The sequence below is a fragment of the Emydura macquarii genome, unplaced genomic scaffold (assembly GCF_026122565.2).
Source record: "Emydura macquarii macquarii isolate MOO-44397 ecotype Brisbane River unplaced genomic scaffold, CSIRO-AGI_Emac_v2 contig_968, whole genome shotgun sequence".
Lineage (NCBI taxonomy): Eukaryota > Metazoa > Chordata > Testudines > Chelidae > Emydura > Emydura macquarii.
The window spans coordinates 4,357,122-4,370,717 of record NW_027131105.1 but is presented as its reverse complement, the minus strand read 5'-3'; positions in this window follow the sequence as shown (position 1 = coordinate 4,370,717).

The following is a 13,596-nucleotide window of genomic DNA, read 5'->3' as shown; positions in this document are numbered from 1 at the left end:
GAAGCTGAGAGCAGGGCATGGGTCACTGCAAGCCCTTGCCTTGCCCTCCTACCTACTGCCGATAACTTACCGGTGACATCTGGCAGGGCTGGGCCCCTCAGCCAGGTGGGGAAGGGGCTGGTTTACCATGGGAAATGGGTCCCAGCCATCCCATAACTAGCTTGTTGGCTGGGGTGGGGGCGGCCTCTCCCGGGGACCCATCAAGCGCCTTGCTAGGCTGTCCCCTCCCCATCTGAGTGTACAGCCTTGGACCTGTGCCCAGCTGCCAGGCAGGCCAGCCTGCTTACCACACCCCTCCCGAGCCTGGGATTGTGCAACCCTGGCTCGGCTAGTGCCCCACCCCTGCAAATGCTACAGCATGGGGAGAAATGGTGCTCCTTACCTTTGCCACACGGGGGCAGGTAGAGCTCCTAGAGGCTGGCAGCTGTCTTGGCCCTTTTTGGCCAGTCACAGCAGCTGGGCCCTGGTGTCTTTCTCCCTCAGCTGCTCTTTCCGAGGGCTCTTCCCTACCCCGTGTGGTGGGGGCTGCCAGCTGCCTCCTGTGAGCCTTCCCAAGGGTTTTGCCCTAGCCTGCCTAGCTGCAGGGAGGAGTGCAGCCAGAATCCCCATGCCTAGGCCTGCTCTCCTTTGTCTCTAGGAGCTGGGAATCCCGAGCAGCTGCGTCCCCCGGCAAAGGGCTCTGTTCCCAGGGAGCAGCCTGGACTGCGGGTTTGCTGCTCATAGGGGCCCAGCATGCTTGGGCCACTGCTGAGAAGTGACTTACAGCCTGGCTGTAACAAGCATGGCCTGGGTGGCAATCAGAGTGGGCATCCCTGGCCCTGAGAGGGGCATGAGGCTCTAAGGGGGGCAGCAGGAGCTAGTCCTGCACCCCCTAAGCTCTGCTGAACTCTGTCTGAACTGGCTGCACTGTGGAGGCTGAGGTAGTCCACGTGCTCAGGGATCCACAGGCCCATGGCTGGGTGAAGCTCCACGTTAGGTGGGGAAGAGTCCACGCTGCCGCAGGATGGGTGAAGGGTGTGAAGTGTCTGCTCCGTAGCCGCGAGGCGGCTGTCCCACACTCCCTGCTTATGCTGCACCGTTGTGCGGGCAGGGCCTCCTGCTGCTGAGGCCTGGCCCATGTGCAGAGAAGGGATGGCCTCCTTGAGGGCTGGGGCCCTGACTCTGCCACGGCCGTGCCTCCCCCTGCTCTGCCTTGTTGACCGCTCTGGCACTGCATTGCCTGCTCCTTGGAGCTGGCTGCCTGTTTTCAGGGCCCAGCTGCCTCTCCGGCTCTTTGCGAGCTGCAGTTGTGGTGGGAGGCAGCGCTGGGTTAATAGCATCCATCTGGCTCTTCGGAGGCCCTCAGGAAGCGTGAGTCACTTTCGCATCCTGCTGCCCGGCTGCCTTGTTCCCAGCAGGCGTGGTTTGGCCACACGAGAATGTAGCTGTCCTGCCATCTGACAGCAGGATGGGGGCTGGGCAGCAAGTCACTGGTGTCAGCAGGGCTAAGACTAGGGTGTGAGCCTGGGGGGTGGGGTGGGGTGGGGGGCAGTGATCTCACTTCTAGGTGCTAATGTAGCCCCACCATTGGCTGCTGTAGGAGCCCCTAGCCCCAGGGAGCAGTCCCTGCCCTCTGGTGGCTGCCATGGGGGGCCATGGTGCCCCCTCCCCCCCCCCCCCCCTGAGGCTGGAAGCCTGGGCTGTGGGAAGGGGGCGCCTGGGGAGAGTGGCGTGGATGCTAAGGCAGCTGTGGCAGAGCGTTTTGTTAAACGGGGGTGGGGTCAGCGGCTCCCAGCCAAGCCCTTGGCTCATGGCACATGGGGCGGGGATAGTGTCTGGTGCACAGGGCCCTGTGCCCTCCTGGTGCTGTCTGACTAACATGCCTCTCACCTCCTGCCCCCCTGTGGTGCTTTGGGCTGAGTCAGCCCTGCCCTGCCCTGCCCTGCCCTCTCTGTAAATTCCCTCAATCCTGCTGCCAACCTGCCTGCCTCCCTCCGTGCCTGCCTGAGACAGAAAGGACTCTGTGCAGCTCCTGTTCTTTGCATAACGAGGAAAGGGGTTCTATGGCTTCATGGGTCAGGTAAAAGCAGTACCCCAGCTCTGCCTGCCCCCAGCTGCAGCCAGCCAGCCTCCTGTCTGTGGAGGGGCAGCTGCTGCATAAGCTGTATTGTGGCAGAGCGTCACTGGCTGGGTCCTTAGAGCCGTGTTCTATCATCACCCTGCCTCTTCCTCCCTCAAATGGTCTAGGCAGCAGGGAACTGAGACCTGGCTTCTGCCCCGGGCTCTGGGCGAAGAGTGGGGTCCAGTGGGTTAGAGCAGGATGTGGGGCTGGGAGTCAGGATTGCTGGGGTCTGTTCCTCTCTCTCTGCCTCAGTTTCTGCATCTCCTTTTCAAAGCAGCAGGCGGTCTAGAGAGGGAGGTGCCAAGTGCTCATTTTATACTGGAGCCAGAGACAAACAGTTCTAGGAGGTATGGTGAAACTAGGGGGAGGACTTGAGCATGCAACGAATGGGAGTTTTACCAGCCTTTTGTGCTTGGAGAGCGTAGAACAAAAAGTGTGTGTAAGGTGACTCTCTCTCTTTGGTGGCGGGCGGGGGGGAGATCTTTAAAGTTGCCTGCACCAGCTGTCAGCCTGGGGCAGGCTATTTTGTTTAAAAGCAGGTTTCTAAAGAACCTTTGAAAAGCGCCTCTGCTGCACTGGCAGCACATAATTGGCTGCTCACCATTTATCAGCACCATGCACGTAGCAGAAGCACGTGCAGGGCAGCACACGTCCCTCAGCCCCCTCCTGCGCTGCCCTATCCTCTACAGAGCATGGAGGGAGGGGTCTCTTTTCTTCTAGGCTGCTGCAGCAGTGGAGCAGAGACCATGCTGCTCAGGGTGTCAGGCTTTGCCCATCGTGCTGGTGCTGTGAGGTCATTAAATGGCTCATTGGTGTAAATGCCCCAGAGCCATTCTCTACAAACCCACCCACCAGCAAACTAGAGGCAAATAAATTATTACAGGGATGCCACGGGCCGAGTTCTAACCTCTTCCTGAGCCGGGGGCTTCTGGGACCTGCCAGACTCCATCAGAGCAGGAGCACTTCTACGCCAGTGTCCTGTCTCCCAGGGGAGCTTACCCTACAGTTAGGGGACAGCCTGTCTCCAGGGAGTGTTTCTGTACAGGCCTCATTAGCAGTGGGCTCATGCCTGGAGCTTGTGTGTATTTATTGCTGGCCCCCACCCCCAGCTGTAATCTGGCACCGTTGTGGCACACGATGATCTCCACTAAAATATCCACCTTTGCCAATGTCTTCCACCCGCTTCCTGCAACCGTCTGCTGTGCTAAAGCTGTCTCCCCCCCTGGGGCTTTCCTCACTGCTGCAGCTGCAATCCCTTCTTGTAGGCACTCTGCATTAATGCACCAGCAGCGGTGTGCAGCGTGTAGCCAGGCAGCTACACTGGAGCTAGTAGCCCCACAGCTAAACCCCAGTGTAGACGAGCCCTTAAAGCCGTTCTCTCCGCGCACTAAGGCCAGCAAATCCTGGCTTGCCAGCAGCTGCTGCGTTCTGCCATCTGTGCCAAACTGCCGCCGCGGTGCCAGAGGGCAGCTGTAGTGACGTGGGCCTGGCCACTCGCCTCGCGCTCGCCTGTGTGCAGCTGCTGCCCTGGCGGCTGGGGTTGTGGGAAGTTCCCTCCGCGCTGGGGCTCAGCTCGTTGCACTGCGCTGTGTATCCTATGGCGAACGAGCCGCCGCTATAAAGTGCAGTTAGGGAAGGGTTAGGGCCCTGCACTGCCCTTGTAGCAGCATATTTCCTCCCAAACAAACTCCGCTGCCTCAAGATGGCTGCCAGATGTGGGGGAGCAGCCACAGCCAAGGCTGGCGCCGCTCCCGTTTGCCCGCTCGCACATCTGGCTTGAGTTTTGTTCTTGCTAAAGCGGCCCCACCCAAGCTCTCGGGGGCGGCTCTGTGCACTGACTCATGGCTCCCCTCTGCTTGCAGCCTGCTCCCAGCCTCTGAGAGGAAGCGAGTGCACCCGGCAGCCCCAGCCCACTTCCATTTTAGCTTCTTACAGCCGCTTGCACAGGAAAGCACAATTGCCGCACTGCAGTGCAGGGGCTGCTCTGGCGGGAGCCTCTGGCTTGGAGGCACAGGTCAGAGAGCAACCCCTGCAGCTAAGGGGGGGTTACTGCTGCCCCACAGGTCTGGCCCTGTGAGTGAGTGACCCAGAGCTCTGGGGCAGAGGGAAGCCAAAGCCTGGCTTGTGATTTAAATAAATCTCAGGGATAGTCTGACTGGAGAAAAAGCCTCCTCCACACTCTGCTGCCCCCTTTGCCCTGCCCTGCCCTGCCCTGCTCCACTCCCATTCCCCCCCTCCCATGCTGTGGTCTCTGCCCTGCCCACCCCCTGCTGCCTCAGTCTCCTGAACTCCACCTGCCCATCCACCCAATGCAGTATGGGGGACACAGCATACTGGAGTGGGAAAAGATATAATGGGAACAACCACTAGAGTGGGAGTTACATCAAGATGCAGCATGTATAGGTGGACAAATGTAAGGGGGGGATATGAAGTCTGAGGGGGGGCAGATAAAAGGGGGACTCACTGTATTGAGGAGAAATATAATGGGGAAACAGTATATCAGGGTGGGGAGATATAATGGGAATGCACCTATGTGAGTGTGGGGACACACTGCATGGCAGAGAGGGTGTGTTTTAATGGTGGCACACCATTGTTTTAGGATGTGGGAGCAATATTAGGGGGGACAACCCCTGCCCTTGAGGCCAGGCTGGGGGCCTGGCAAACTTGCTGGTTCTGTGTGCAGGATGTATCCTCCACTAAAGACAGGACCAAACCTGAAAATAACAGCCTACTATTGCTGCCTGCTAATGGAGCCACCCCCTTTAGCTGAGGTAGAGACCCATGCTCTCAGCAATGAGGGTCCTGAGTTAAAGCCCTGCTGGGGAGCAGGGAAGGGGGGTACCTGTGCGCTAGCTAGGTTCCCTGTGTGGGGGTGGGGAAATGTTTGGGCCTTGGGCAGCACCTTGCACATACGGTTTCCGTTTATTGGGAGTCAGGGCAGGTTGGATCAGAGCAGTACTGACTGGGGAGCTATCTAACCCAGTGTCCCAGCTCTGCCAATGCTCAGAGGAAGGTGTAGGATACCTGTAGGACGCAGGCTACCTGCCCTAGGATGCTGCGCCCTGGGATGTGGCCACCTAACCCCCATTAGTTAGGGGGCATCTGCACACAAGTGTGTCTCAATGGATTCCCTTGGTGGGTGCTTTTTTCTTGGTTTGGATTTTCACACCCATTCCCACTCACCCAAGTAAAGCAGATTTAAACTGACATGACTGCCTCCATGCGGCCTTTCCCACCGCGTTAGTGAAAGGGGTTTAACATCCCCCTGTGGTTAAAGCCGGGCGGCTCTGCATGGCTCACGGCCCAAGAAGGGGGGCCTAGATCCTGTGCTAGTCTAGCTGTGGAGGAGGCGATGGTGGGAGGAGGGGAGAGCTAGCCCCATGGTGTCTCCAACTCCCTGCGGCTGGTTCCCACGTGAGATTGTGTTGCTTGCTGCGCTGCATGCGGAAACCAGGGCCGGGTCTGGAATGTGGGCCTGGAATGTTATCTTGGTGGTGAGCTGTTTTCCTTTTGCTCTGAGCTTGGGTGGAGCCAGCAGGCGATCCCAGAGCTGTCATCTTCCCCCCCATTGATCTCGAGGCTGGGCTCTGGGCTGGAGGGGGAGACACAGTGTCGTGGGGGTCACCAGACAGGCTTAGCATAATGCTGCACCTAGAAAACAAGGCTGTGTAGCTTCTTGTGGTGTGGGTGCCCCAGGGACCAGGCTGGACATGCACAATCCCAGCCTGACACGGCGTGGGAATGGGGGGCACAGCACGTGGGTCTGGGCAGGGGGCGTTTGCAGGGACAAAGGCTTAGAAACAAGGTGGTGTGTGTGTGTGTGTGTAACTACAGCCCTGCCGTGGCACTGGGGTGTGAGTGTGTGTGTGTGTAACTACAGCCCTGCTGTGGCACTGGGGTGTGAGTGTGTGTGTGTGTAACTACAGCCTTGCCATGGCACTGGGGTGTGTGTGTGTGTGTGTGTGTGTGTGTGTGTAACTACAGCCCTGCTGTGGCACTGGGGTGTGAGTGTGTGTGTAACTACAGCTTTGCCATGGCACTGAGGTGTGAGTGTGTGTGTAACTACAGCCCTGCTATGGCACTGGTGTGTGTGTGTGTGTGTAACTACAGCCCTGCCATGGCACTGGTGTGTGTGTGTGTGTGTGTGTAAAACTACAGCCCTGCCATGGCACTGGTTTTGTGTGTGTGTGTGTAACTACAGCCCTGCCCTGGCACTGGGGTGTATGTGTGTGTGTAACTACAGCCCTGCCCTGGCACTGGGGGTGCGTGTGTGTGTGTGTGTGTGTATATAACTACAGTCCTGCCATGGCACTGGTTTTGTGTGTGTGTGTGTAACTACAGCCCTGCCCTGGCACTGGGGTGTGTGTGTGAGCTCTTTGTAACAATTCCTGCTCTTCTGACGCCTCTTTCACCTCAGGCTTTCCCTGCCCTTTGCCAGTGGTGAGTGCAGCATGGCGTCTTCCCGAGCCTGACGGGGAAATGGAGGCAAGTGGCGGGAAGTGGCTTTGCCCAGGCTGGCGGGTGGGAGCGCAGAGCCAGTCCCTTGCCCTGACTGCCCTCTCTCCTGGCACTGACCTACCTGAGCCCCGGGGGCCGTACTGCCTCAGAAGCAGGGGGCAGCCCAACCTCTTGCAGTGCGGAGCAGGCGGGCAGGGGTATTTTCTGACCAGTCTCTCTGCCCTGCATCCAGCCCAGCGTGGGAGGCAGGCTGAGAGCCAGGGGAGGCGCGCGCGTAACCCATGGTCCTAGGCCAAATTCCTGTTTGTTTACTGGCGGGAGGAAGAATGCAGGGAGGTTGCTGCTCAGCCTGACTCTGAGCCCAGGCCCGCCAGCGCCCCAGGGAGGGAACAGGGAGAGGGAGGAGGCGGGAACTGAAACCAAGTGTGAATTCCCAGCTACCAGCCGGCTTTGGCAGTGAGGCGCCGCTTTGTGGAGGCCTCTCCGAGCTGGCAATAGGGAGGACGGACGGGGGATGGTCTCACCAGCTGGGTCCCAGCTCCTGGATCAAGATCAGGCCCCATCTGGGGGTGGAGGGGGGGGGGGGGACTTCTGGCCAACTCAGCCCCGCCCTTCTCACTCACAAGCCAGACTCCCTGAATAAGACATTTCTCAGTGCAAAGGTATTTCCCTTCTTGTGCTGGGATGCAGAGTGGGTGGGGCAGGCCCCAGCTTACCTGGGAGGGGCAGGGGGCGTGCTGCACCCCCGACCCCTCCTCTAGGGACGGGGCTGATGTTGGCTCCAGAATATACACAGGTCACTCAATTAAAAAGTGCAGCTGCTGCCGCCTGCCGTACATCCACGTGGTGTTCCCTTCACCCAGAGAGTCTCCCAGCATGCCTGAGCTCATGCGCCCTCCGTCCTTGTTCGGGGGGGGCTAGAGGTCTCTGCTCTGGGCTTTCGGCACTGGCTGGCATGGGGCAGCCGGCAACAGACGTGCTTGGCTCCGCCTGGCCAGGGCCAACTTACTATGCTTGATTTGCATGGCATTCAGTGCTTTGGCCAGGTTGGGGCCATTGGGCTCGCATGGTACACCCTCAGGAACCAAAGCTGGCATGACACGGTACCAGGAGATAAAGCTAGGTGCTACCCGTGAGAGTAAAAGGGTGTGGGAGGGTAATGCAGGGCTGCAGAGACTAGCCATCTGCACCCCCTGCCTGGCCAATGCCACCTGTCACCTTCCTGGGGGCAATGCTGGAGAATCATGGCTGCAGGAAGGATTCCAAGTATATTAACGTCACCTGCTGTAACAGACGTCCGGGGAGGACCTGGCTGGGGTGGTACATTCTGCATCTGGAGTCCTCCCTCGAGCTGGGCTGGTACGTCCTGCGTAGGATCCCCTCTCTGTTGGGCTGTTGCATCCCTGGCTTGGTGTCTCCTGCCTCCCTGGGTCCTGGCTTCCTTGCAGCTGGGCTGGGTCAGTCCCTGCCTTGTGCTCCATCTCCCCTGTCCAGAGCCAGATCCTGTCTCCCTGGCACTGGGATTCCCCAGCTGGTACTACCTGCATCTGGAGTCCCTCCACCCCACCCTCCGCAGGCGGGATCCTGTCTCCCCAGCCTGGGGTCCCTGCACTGATTTGATCGAAGATCCCTGCACCCTCATTCCCCCCTGATGGTGGCTCTCCCCACCTGGAAGCCAGTGGGTGACTGAGGTGGGGTCCGCAGTGCTGGTAACCCGGATGCGGCTCAGCAGCGCGCTGGGGCTGGCTCGCGGCCAAGCTGCCTGGGTGGCAGGTTGCTCTAGTGGAATCCCAGTGCCAGGGAGGGGCCGCCAGGTGGAAACTCTGAGCTTCATTGTTTGGGAGGGAACTGCAAAGCCCTCAGGAGCCATCTTGATTCTGTGGCCAGAGAGGCTGCACCATGGCTGCCAGAGCCCAGGCTTTTCCTTCCCCTCGGCAGGGGCGAGCCCCTCCACTGATAGGCAAGGCCACGGGGGCAGCTCCCAGCTCCAGGCAGAACCAGGAAACCTCTGCCTGTGACAGTGGCTTGTGCCCTGAACTCCCTCCCCAGCCTGCCTGCCCACAGGTGGCCTGCTGGTGAGAGGCAGGATTCGGGGGATGGCCCGCACTGGGGACGCTGTCCTGCACGGGGGACTCTCCCAGCCCCCCCAGGGGAGAGCTCACATGGCGAGAGAACCCCGCTCTTCCCCCTGTACCTGCTGCCTGGGGTCCTTTCCCTGCTCCGGCACTGCCAGGCCCCTGTGGGACCCTGGCGGAGTGTGGAGCCCGGGGCTACTTCCTGATGGGGTGAGCGTGGCACAGCCAGCGTGTGTGTGTCGGGGTGGCGAAGCAGTGCTGATTTGTGGAGCCCTGGCTGCTTCCAGAAGGACCCCCAGCTAGGGCATGGGGCAGGGCTGGTCCTTAGGCCCGTGACCACTGTCCTCCTCTGAGTTGCGGGCAAAGCCAGCTCCAGAGACAGCAGAGAACAAAGCAGAGCTCGCACCACCTCCCTGCTGCTCTCCCCCAGCTGGGGCGGGTGCCCGGGGGGGGCCAGGTGCCAGGACATGGGACTGCAGGGCACAGCGCGTTCCCCAGAGCTGAGCGCTCCTCCTCACTCGCCCCCTAGCGCCGTAGGGGGAGGCCAGGCAGGGAAACCCGACACTTTCAGGGCTGGGCTGGGCCACCCTGCTTGGGTTTTGCACACGGTCCCATTGGTGTCTGGCCCAGCTTTGATGTAGGTGACATTACATGTAAACAGGGGGCTTGGATCCAGGCAGTGCGCCCAGGCCTCGTAGAGAAGGACCTGAACAATGGAGTGAATTGCAAGCGGAGCTGTATACTGAATAGAGACTGGGGAGCTCCAGGGCAGAGCTGCGGGGGAAGGGAGGGCTGTATACTGAATAGAGACTGGGGAGCTCCAGGGCAGAGCTGCGGGGGAAGGGAGGGCTGTATACTGAATAGAGACCGGGGAGCTCCAGGGCAGGGCGGGTGGGGGGGCGCTGCATTACTGAATACAGATTGGCGGGAGGCTGCAGGGCCGAGCGATGTGGGAGGGGCTGTTGGGGGCTATAATGGATCATCTGGGTGGGGTTTGCAGTGGCATGTCCCAGAAGGGTGTGGGGAGCATGGCAGGGGCCTTGTTCTGCTGCAGTGACTCTTACAACAGTTGGTAAGTAAATGTCCTTGCCTTGTTAACCATGTGGACAGGCCCGGTGCGCATTGGGTCCCAGCATCAATACCAACAGAGCCAGTTCCACTCTCCCCCGGTGGCTCACAGTGTCCCCGCTGTCTAACCACTCCTACAGTGACCTCAGTGCTGTCTGTCTGGTGTCATCCTATTGTTCCCTTGAACTCTTGCCATCTGTCTCCCCTAGCTATAGCCCTTCCCTTCTTATAGATGGAGCTACTTGAGGCACAAGGACAATTTTTTCCTCACAGCGAAACTTTCTGTGGGAATTTTTCAGGTTTTACCCCCACCCCCAGTTTTTCTTCTTTTGGCTCAAAGGTTTTGGATGAAAAAATGAAACATTCGCAACATACTTTCTGCCAAAGACCAAATGAGCCAAACCCCAGCTTTCCATCGCAACCAAGCTGCGAGAGAGGCCTTGGTCTCCAGGCCTCCCCCACTCCCTGCCCATCCTTGCAGTAATCACCCTCTTCTAGGGCCAGGGGGAGTTGTAGATTCAAGTGCATGGAGTAGCTGAGAGGCTCCCAGAACCATAGAGGCCACCTGGGGGTGACTGCGGGGGCCTGCTATGGTCTGCGCAGCGCCTGACGACAGGTATGCCTGCGATGCACTAGGGGACAGAGTTTGTCTGGAAGGCGCCATGCAGAATAACCTGCGGATCCCTCCTCATGCTCGTGCCGCGCCCATTCCCGCCCTAATGAGCCCCCAGTGGGATGGCTCTGCAAGTGCTAAGGGTGTGCAGCTGAACGCCAGGTCTCTGCACAGACAGGGACATGCTCAGACAGCCCTGGGCCTGCAGGAGATGGGGCAGCAGCCTGCTGGGTTGTAGCTTTTAAGACTCTTAAAGAGGAGGAATCTGGCTGGGAGAGGAGGGTTTGTATCAGTGCCAAGTCTGCAGGAGGCGTAGCTCTGCCTTTGCCCCTAATTACTGAGCCAAACGCCCTGGTTTAGCCCAGGCTCCGGGTAGAAAGGCACACAATCTGCCCCACGCCCTTGGCGTTTCCTCCATCTGGTCAGACACACCCTGGGCTGTGGGCTCTTGTCACAGCAGCTAGCACTCCTGGAGCAGCAGGGAGGACATGGGAATCCCTCCCCAGCGAGAGCCAGCCCCAGCCAGGCTGTGGTTGTGCTTTCTGGGCCCACCCTGCCCATGGCCCCAGCTCTTTGTTTTACTAACAATGGTTAAGGAGCATCTTTGCCAGGGAGTTTTTACAACCCAGCTGAGCCTCCTGCTGGGAATCCTTCCCCACCCCACCTCCTCTCTCTGCTTGCCCTGGCCTGCTGGCATCAGGCTGCAGGGCGCGATTGCCTGTGAAATGCCCTTGTTCTTTCCAGAGAGGAAGTGCTGCCAGGAGGAGGGAAGCGTCATTTTCAGCGGACTCTCTCCAGTTTATTGCCAAGGTGTGAGAGCTTCCAATTAAACCAAAGAGCTTTGGCAGGGTACTCTCTGGCAGACAGAGCCCTCCAGAGAGATGGACAAGTTCTTTGGGGCAGGGGCTGTCTTTTCACTCTTGTGTTTGTCCAGTGCCTAGCACAATGGGGTCCTGACTGGTGACTGGGGCACTATTGTTAACACAAATAACAACAGAGGGGCCCTGGGGAAGCCAGGCCCTGGGGTAGCAGCTTCTATGGGACGGTGCATGAGCCAGCCCTGGTGGTGCAATAGGCATCACTGGAGTGGATGCAGCCGGTAGCCGGGACCTGCATCTGAGCCAAACTTCCAGAGTCTGTCTCAACTGGCTGCAGATGCAATGGGTTGCAAGTGCAGGCAAGGCACACATTTGCTGACTGAGTTGAAGCCAGGGGGGTTGGGTTAGGTGAGCCAGGTCTCCCACTCTAAGGAGAGCCCTTCCCCTCCCCCCATTGTTGAGATGGCGCAAGCAGGGTTGTCTGGTTTTGCCTAGAGAGGGGTGAGGCGGCACCCAGCTCATGCAAGGCACTGCTGTGTTCTAGCCCTGAGCTGGGACGTGCAGGCCCAGTTGTTTTTCCCTATTGCACCATCCTGCACTGCTAGGGAGAAGGTTTATCTCCCTGATCCTGCTCTGGGTTGCTCAACACACCCAAAATTTGCACGTTGCTCCCCCCACTCCCCACTCCCAAGTCCCAGCCCCTTTCATTACATGCTGGGATGTGTATTCATGTGTCATGATCCCCTCTCCTGCCACCTCTGTTTGTGGCTCTGAGGCCTGAGGTGCCATCTGGGCTTGCCTGTCTTATACCCCACAGTTCTCCCTGATGTTCTCTGTGGACTAGGTGTCTTTGAGGTAGGGACAGAGGCTTGGGGAGGAAGTACTGCACCTGCTTTGGGTACCAGCCCTGCCCCGTCCTGATTCCCTGCACCCCCATCCCCCATCTTCTCAGATGCAATCCCCCTCAGACCTGGTCTCCCAAGCAAGATGGACACCTGGGTCACAAGGAATGGGGGTCTGGGGAATTGGAAATGGGGTGCTGGGTCTGGGCAGGGGCTTGGGGGGTTCTGGGTAACAGAATGAGGAGCTATGCTGGGGCCAAGCAGGACCTCAGGGGGTTCTGGCTAGCAGGGAATAGGGTACTGGGGCTGGGGGGTTCCCTGGGGGTATTCTGGGTAGCAGGGAATGGGGTGCTGGGGCTGGGGGGGTCCCTGGGAGGGTTCTGGGTAGCAGGGAATGGGGTGCTGGGGCTGGGGGGTCCCTGGGAGGGGTTCTGGCTAACAGGGAATAGGGTACTGGGGCTGGGGGGTTCCCTGGGGGTATTCTGGGTAGCAGGGAATGGGGTGCTGGGGCTGGGGGGGTCCCTGGGAGGATTCTGGGTAGCAGGGAATGGGGTGTTGGCGTTGCGGGGGGGCCTTGAGGGTTCTGGCTAGCAGGCAACATTGCCAGCTCTCTTTTCGTGGGTGCTGGGATTTTGGCTGACCTGGAGCCCACCCCGGCAGCCCGGACTCTGCCCTCTAGTGAACTGAGCCGGGTTGTGTGGGGAGCCCTCTCTCATTGGCTACTTGCTGCCTCCTGGGCTGAGCTCCCAACCCCGCTGGACCCCCTTGTGACAGGACAGGTTACAGGAGGGCAGGGGTAGCCCCACTGCTGTGAGTCTCCACCCCTTCCCCTCTTGTGACCAATGAGACAGCTCCGCCTCCTCTCCCCCTCCCCCGCTCACCCCTGGGCTGGGTGTGAGGGGCCCAGGCCCCTGGGGCTGCCCCATAGCGTGGAAAGGGGCCTTGCTGCAGCAGCACCAGGTCTGCGGTGGGGAGAGGGAGGTGAGGCGAGGCGGGGGTGGATTCATTGCTGGGGGAAGAGCAGACGTGGGGCGAGAGCTCCTGCAGCAGGGCCAAAATCACCCCAGCCAGTAAATGTGGGCGTGCGGGTGACGCTGACCGTATCACACTGGGAATGGGAGATGGGGAGTCCAGCAACCACCAGATGGACTAAAAAAGAACCCACATTTGGCCTCAAACATCTTTGTATTTATTTGTGTATTTCCATCTGATGGTTTGTGGGGGCCTGACTCCTGATTGCAGCTGTTCGGAGGTGGGGGAACTGAACAGGGAAGGTGATGTTGGGGCTGGGGGTGGGCGGGTCCTGGGGGATTCTGGGTAACAGGGAGTGAGGTGTTGAGGGTGGGCAGGACCCCTGGGGGTGCTGGGTAACGGAAGGGGGCGACAGGGAGCGTTTACTGAGGGCTCTGGGCTTTAGGTGCTGAGTTTGCTTTGCATCCAGACGCCGCCCCAGGCCACCCCCAAGAAGATTCTGTGACTGGCAGGGATGCCCACTGCCTGCTCTCAGATGGAGAGGCGGGATCTGCAAGGCAGCGTGTGTGAGGCTTTGGCTACTGCAGTGGTTCCCAACCTTGTTGTGTGAAAGTCCCACTAGTTAAGTAACTACTAAGTAACCCACTAG